The sequence below is a fragment of the Myotis brandtii genome, unplaced genomic scaffold (assembly GCF_000412655.1).
Source record: "Myotis brandtii unplaced genomic scaffold, ASM41265v1 scaffold216, whole genome shotgun sequence".
NCBI lineage: Eukaryota > Metazoa > Chordata > Mammalia > Chiroptera > Vespertilionidae > Myotis > Myotis brandtii.
Window position 1 is genome coordinate 1,116,107 of NW_005358092.1, and position 6,003 is coordinate 1,122,109.

Here is a 6,003-nt window from a genome sequence, read left to right on the forward strand (position 1 = left end):
CAGGCTGATGGCTGCCAGCACAGCGGTGGTGGCGGGAGCCTCTGCCGCCTCCTCAGCAGCACTAAGGATGTCCGACTGCAGCTTAGGTCTGCTCCCTGCTGGAAAGTGGACATCCCCCGATGGCTGCCGGGCTGCCAGAGGGATGTCTGACTGCCAGCTTGGGCCCGATCCCCCAGGGAGCAGGCCTGAGCCAGCAGGTGGACATCCTCCGAGGGGTCCCAGACTGTGAGAGGGCACAGGCCGGGCTGAGGGACCCCCCCGAGTGCACAAATTTTTGTGCACCGGGCCTCTAGTCTATATAATAAAAGCCTAAGCGACCCTTACAGAGAAAGGACCAGAATGACTGGTCACCATGATGCACACTGACCACCAGGGGGCAGATGCTCAATGCAGGAGCTGCCTCCTGGTGGTCAGTGTGCTCCCACAGGAGAAGCGCTGCTCAGCTGGAAGCCAGGCTCACGGCTGGCAAGCGCAGCTGCCATGGCAGGAGCCTCTCCCGACTCTGCGGCAGCAGGCCCAGCGGGCCAGGTTGAGCATGAGCCGCACAGCGCCCGGCCCCGATTCAGGCTCCTCCCTGGCTGCCTGCCACTTGGCGCACTGCTACATCCCCCAAGGGGTCCTGGACTGCGAGAGGGTGCAGGCTGGGCTGAGGGACCCACTTCCCCCAGTGCACAAATTTTGTGCACCAGGCCTCTAGTTTATAGATAAGAAGATCGGGTAAAAAATGAACTCTACAATCTAGAAGCAAGGTGATAAAAGCATGAATTAAAATGGAAAACAGAAAAAAGCATGATCATGAGAAACATCTCAAAAGAAAATGCTGCAAGATCTTTTTTTGGATTGAATGAGAAAAGAAAAACAATAGATCATTGGGACTTGAAGAGGAAAAGACTAGCATGTGTATACACACATGAAAAGCATCACTGATAGAAATAAGAATGGAAACCATAGTTTTTTCAAATAAGGATTTAAATGCTTTATAATAAATATTGGGCAGAAAAAATATTGGGCAGAAAAATCACTAAGCAATTAGTGATGACAAACATAACGCATCAGGCCAGCTCATCTTTCTGTATTAACAGAGCCAGACCTTATATTGTATTCTTGATAGAAATAGTTATAGTTGCCCCACTAAGACTCAGATAACTTTATTCTACATGAATGGCCTCATCCTGACCCAACCCTCCTTTGGAGACAAACATTAATATTTTCAAAATAACACAAATTTGTTGCAAATGCATTGCCTAGGAAGACACTATTCCATATATAGCAAAACCCATTATGACTAAGGCTTCAAATTCAGACTCATGAGATGAATCGTGAGTTAACGCATTTTGAAAATACCACCGTACAAAATGAGAGTATATGCTTACATCTCCCCCACATAAGCAAGTACAGTGTCAGAAGATAGTGAGAGTTCAATAAATATCTATTGAGAAAGAAACCAAAGTGAAAGGAAAAAATAAAGAGAAACAAGAGTTGGTAAATGGACTAACATTGTTTGTTGCAAAGTGGAAATGCAGAAAGACAGCTGATGGCCAAAGCCATGAGGGCCTAGCAGCCATTCTGCACAGGAGCCTCTTACACAAACTGCACTTCATGGAGAAGCCTGCATTAAACTTGCCTGCCTCTGCTTTGAACTACCTGCCTGCATTGTTTCTGAGCCAGCCCTTATAAAGAAGTTCCTGGAATCCTATTTCAACCAATAGACCTGAACTTTCTCCCATCCATTCGAAGCTGCATAGCCCCGCCAACCACCGTGGCTCTATTCTGACCAATCAGGACTGTTTGAATCAATCAAACTGCAAGGATTTGGAGTCCTCATTTGCACCAGGACAGACCAATCAGGGACCAGGGGTGGGGACTTCTGTCTGCATAAGCCAGTTCCCCTCTGACTCTGGGAGTGCACTTTCCCTTTCCACCCCAGACTAAAGAGTGTTTCCCCAGCTAAGCTGAAACACAGAAGATGTCTTACTGGAGCAGAGCAGAGCAGATCACTGCAGGCCAGAGAAGACTACAGCAGAGTGGCACAGAATGGAGCAGACGAAAGCATGGCACAGCGCAAAGCAGGGGTAAAGAACAGAGCAGAGCAAATCATTGAGGAGCACAGCAGAGCAGTTAAGCTGTAGAGGGGCGTGGCCCTAGGGCTGCCACACAGCCAGCCATGTTGTATCACAATTGAGCTGTTCTGCACTAAAGTTTCCTTCTTCACTCTGCCCCAAATTGGGGATTCCTGTTGGCATGAAATTGGTGCCAACAACCATTAGAGGGCAATGCTAATGAGGTGACTCATTGTGGGCCCCTAGACCTTTTTAGAAGGGGACTGACCATGCCAGAAAAGCTAACCAGGAGATTAGAGGGTTTGGGTTTCAGCCAGTTGATATCAGACTGACTTCCTGACTCTGGAGAGGGTAGGAGATTGAGTTCAATCATGTGGCCAATGATCCAATTAATAATGCCTATGTAATGAAACTCCAATAAAAACTATGGACACCAAAGCTCAGATGACATATCCTAAAGACGTGGAAGTTTCACATGTGAAATCCTCCAAGACCTGGCCTTAAGTGTCTCTCCATTTATCTGGTCCTGATTTGTATCCTTTATGATACAACTGTAATCACAAGTATAGTGCTTTTCTGAGTTCTTGGAGTTATTCTAGCTTATTATTAAAATTAATAAAAATACTGAAAAAGAATAAAAATATTGAGGGCATGGCTCTCTGTTCCTCCTGTTCATCAGACAGCTGTGTCTTCCTGCGCAGGGCCAGCCACAACCCTAAGACACGATGGTGAAGGTCAAAGTGAATGGATTTGGCCATATTGGGCACCTGGTCACCAGGGCTGCTTTTAACTCTGGCAAACTGGATATTCAATGACCCCTTCATTGGCCTCAACTACATGGTCTACGTGTTCAAGTAGGATTCTACTCATGGCAAATTCAAAGGCATAGTCAAGACTGAGAACGGGAAGCTTGTCATCAATGGAAAGTCCATCTCCATCTTCCAGGAGCGAGATCCCGCCAACATCAAATGGGGTGATGCTGGTGCTGAGTATGTTGTGGAGCCCACTGGTGTCTTCACTACCATGGAGAAGGCTGGGGCTCACTTGAAGGGTGTAGCCAAGAGGGTCATCATTTCTGCCCCTCCTGTGGATGCCCTCATGTTTGTGATGGGTGTGAACCATGACAAATATGACAACTCCTTCAAGATTGTCAGCAATGCCTCCTACACCATCAACTGCTTGGCCCCCCTGGCCAAGGTCATCCATGACAACTTTGGCATCGTGGAGGGACTCATGACCACAGTCCATGCCATCACCACCACCCAGAAGACCGTGGATAACCCCTCTGGAAAGCTGTGGTAGATGGCTAAGAGGCTTCCCAGGACATCATCCCTGCTTCTACTGATGCTGTCAAGGCTATAGGCAAAGTCATCCCTGAGCTGAATGGAAAGCTCACTGGCATGGCCATCTTTGTCCCCACCCCCAATGTGGCGGTTGTGGATCTGGCCTGCTGACCAGAGAAAGCTGCCAAATACAGTGACATCAAGAAGGTAGTGAAGCAGGCATCAGAGGGCCCTCTCAAGGGCATACTGAGGATCAGGTTGTCTCCTGTGACAGTGACACCCACTCCTCCACTTTTGATGCTGGGGCTAGCATTGCCCTCAATGACCACTCTGTCAAGCTCATTTCCTGATATGACAATGAATTTGGCTACAGGGTGGTGGACCTTATGGTCCACATGGCCTCCAAGGAGTAAGAAAGGCCCTCAGCTGCTGGGGAGTCCTTGCCCCAAATCGATCCCTCAATACACTGAGAACCTCCTGACCTCCACAGTTTCCATCCTGGACCCCCTGAAGAAGGGGAGAGGCTTAGGTAGCCCTACCTTATCATGCATCATCAATAAAGTTTACTGTATCTGCCCCAAAATTGGGGGAGTAATGGAAACCCTTGAATTTGTAGCCAGTTGGTCATAAGTGTGGGTGGCCTAGGAACCCCAGAGTTTGCACCTGGTGTCTGAAGTGAGGCCAGTTTTGTAGAGAACTGTGCCCTGAACCTGTAAAGTTGGACTTAACTCTGGGTAGTTAGTATTAGAATTGCATTGCAGACATTACTCTGTGAACTCTAGAATGATAGAGCCAAAAGGAAAACCTTATTAACAATCACAAAAGTATATCAAGTCAATTGAAAGATAGAAACCAGAGCTGCAGAAACTTGAATCTAATTCTCCTTCCATTAGAACAGGCTCCTTCTGTGAGATTCAGCAAGTAAGCTACATCTGAGCTTGGTTTCTTCATGTTCAAAATAGAAATCGATTCTGTAAATCAAGGGTTGGCAAACTTTTTCTGTAGAGTCAAGTAGTAAATATTTTAGGCTTTGCACACCATGCAGTCCCTCTCTCTCTCTCTCTCTCTCTCTCTCTCTCTCTCTCTCTCTGTTGTTTGTTTATTTGTTTGTCTAAGACATAAGTCTTAAAATGTAGAAGCCATTTCTCACTCACAGGCTAGATCGGGCCCATCCATAGGCCATAGTTTGCTGACTCCTTATATAAACAAAGTTCTTTCACAATTAACAACCAGATTATATGCCAACTCCAATCTCAAGGAAATATTAGATTAAAAATGTCTTCAAATCAATAAGACATGACATAAAATTCCTAGAAAATAGGTGTTCAGAAGTTGGTTATATGTTTTTCCTAATTTATTTAAATACAAAAAGTATGTTAGGTAGTTTCCTCTTTGCACTCAGAAAATTTTGCAGGAAAACAGTATAACCATCATGGAGCTTTGTGACAGAGGCCTATGTACATACACATACACACACAGACTTTCAAGCTCAACTCTGGTGTCTACCTGGCATTTATGTTTCATAATCCTTCAGAACACAGGCACAGATAGTCCAGTGGCTGGCCAAGCACTTGGGCTATTTCTCTAATCAAATACACACAATGAAAATGCTGTACAAATGCAAAATGTGATTATTCTAGCTCTGGAAGACATGATTTGGAGGTCTTTTCTAGACCCCCACTTTGCACAAATCACAGTCAGCACAGGTGTGAATAAGAAGACAAAGAAACTAAGAAAGGGTTTGAAAAAGCAGCTATATTGAAATAAAGCTGCGCATGTTTCAAATTATCTAGCTACCTAGATCAAACAAGTTACCATAAGAAGACATTTTAAGCTATAATATCTGAAAATAATTGTGCTAGAACAGTGCATGTTGGCATCTTAGTTGGCCTCAGTAACTGTGACGATGAGATAAACTTTCTGATTTGAATTTTACTATCAGCTTCTAAGAATAACTTTCAGTCAGAGTTTTGAAAAAAAAGTTATCTTAAGCAAAAGTTTAAAAGTCAAAAGCAAATGATCTAAAAAACTTGATCTGTTTTATAGGAAGATAAAAATTACTAAAGTCGAGAGAAACCAAGATGGCGGCATAGGTAAACACCGGAAATTGCTGCTTCGCACAACCACTTCAAAAATACAACTAAAAGACAAAATGGACATCATCCAGAACCACAGGAAGGCTGGCTGAGTGGAAATTCTACAACTAGGAGGAAAGAGAAAAGCACACTGAGACTCAGAGGAGGTGCGGTGTGGAAGTAAAGAGCAGAGGTACGGAGGCGCACGCTGAAAGGGCTGGCAACTGAGGGTGCGGCACACATGGAGAGGGCTGGCAGCTGAGGATGCGGCGCACCTGGAGAGGGCTGGCAGCTGAGGACGAGGCCCACGTGGAGAGGGCTGGAAACTGAGAACAAGGTTGACTTTTTCAATCGGGAGGGAGTTTCAAGCTCCCGACTGCTCTGAACTCGTTCCGGGTGAGTCTCTGGGGACCAGACTCATACGGGAAGAAACTGGACTGTCTGGCATCGGGCAGAACTGGAGGGTGGCTTTCTCTCAGAGGTGTTTGCAGCGATTACCAGGACACTGAGACGAGGGGCCTCTTAGGGTAAGACTGGGAAGCAGCCATAGCTGCTTGTTCTGCCCTGTTGATCCCCTGAGACCCC

The 6,003-nt window shown here is 45.9% G+C and overlaps 1 protein-coding gene and 1 pseudogene across 3 annotated transcripts in view; one reads left to right on the plus strand and one right to left on the minus strand.

Annotated features, from left to right (window-relative positions):
• ATP8A2 (ATPase, aminophospholipid transporter, class I, type 8A, member 2) overlaps positions 1-6,003 on the minus strand; it is a 651,371-nt gene that overhangs the window by 570,332 nt on the left and 75,036 nt on the right. The window lies entirely within an intron of this gene.
• Positions 2,786-3,756, plus strand: LOC102263712 (annotated as a pseudogene).